The sequence below is a fragment of the Magnolia sinica genome, chromosome 12 (assembly GCF_029962835.1).
Source record: "Magnolia sinica isolate HGM2019 chromosome 12, MsV1, whole genome shotgun sequence".
Lineage (NCBI taxonomy): Eukaryota > Viridiplantae > Streptophyta > Magnoliopsida > Magnoliales > Magnoliaceae > Magnolia > Magnolia sinica.
The window spans coordinates 60,788,706-60,790,182 of NC_080584.1; positions in this window are offsets into that span (position 1 = coordinate 60,788,706).

Genomic DNA, 1,477 nt, shown 5'->3' on the forward strand with positions numbered 1-1,477 from the left:
TTCTTATACAATTTTTATCTTTAGAAGTTTAGTTTAAAAATTTTATATTAAAAAACTTGTTATTTTAGTTACCTGCTATTTTGGGAATCTGTATATTTTTAAAAAATAAATATTTAGAAACTTGTAATGGTTTATCTATGGGCTTCACAGCTCACCCTTGTTCATTTTTGTTTAGTTAGATTTAGTTTCATTTTGGTTTGTGTTGTTGTAAAGGAATTATAGTGAATGAGAGATTAAGTTTTAGTTAATGGTGATTGTATATTTATTCTTTGTATTTATAAAGTGTATATAATGTGGAATAATATTATGTGGTTTGATGTATTGATCATTGTAAGTATTGTTTATGTTTACATTATATATAAGTCATGTCCTGGGATGGGGGATCGGGCCTGGCCAACCCGAGTGTTGGATTTCGAGGTGTGGCAGATTAGCATCAGAGCTTAGGTTATAAATACTATCGAGGACCTAGGTTATGGGTTATAATGAAGTTTATGTTTGAGTCTTAGAGGTCCTAAACATACGTTTAGTCGTATGCTTAGACGAAGTTCCAAGTATAGATTATAGCGGAGGGAACGTTATAGTTAAGCCTAGGTATGGTTTGTAGAGGACTCAAGATAATTTTTAGTTGCATACACTTAGGCACAATGGAAGTATGGTGCACTTCTAAGTTGACTCCTCTTTTTTGTTTGGTTTGTTTGTAATGTTGTCTTTTGTTCACCTCTATTGGTAATGTTGGTTTTATCTATCTCCTAACGATGCTACATTTATGCACCTCAGATTCAAGGCACGCTTTGGCGATGACCTTTGTTACTACTGTTTCTTGTGATTAGTTTTTTCGGTTATTCCTTATTTCTAATATTGTTGATTGCTTACCTCTATTGTATGTGTACTTCTTCTAGTAATGTTATGGTTTTGCGCACGTTAAAGTGCACAACAGAATCTTGTTCGAGGGAGCGATGAATCTTAGCGATGAAATTCTTTGAGAGTAGTAGATTGTAATAACCCAAGTTTCCGTGCACATGAACATATGCTTGAAAGTACATAATCACACATCATGTTGAAACTTAGAGAAAACTCAAACATATCATGACTAGAAAGAAGTATCCTCGCTCTTTCACATGGCAGGTTGGCTTAAATTTTGGGATGAAATTTCTTTCAAGGGGGTAAGTATGTAATATCCTATGCATTTAAGGACTTGTTTGGACTTTTCTTTATACTTTGTATGATGCCTTGCTTTTCTTCCATTAATCATCATTTATGTAAAAGTCCAATAAATATACTTTCATGTGTGTGCACTTTTACTCTTAAAGTCATTTGTAGTTATTCATAAACGACCTTAGACTCATTTAATCATCAAATTGATGGTAGTAATACCAAGATGACATTAGATCTAGTTGTATATCTATCCGTTCTTATCCTAAATGGACTATTCCATCACATTAATCTCATCTTAAAATCATTAGATCTGCATGTATCT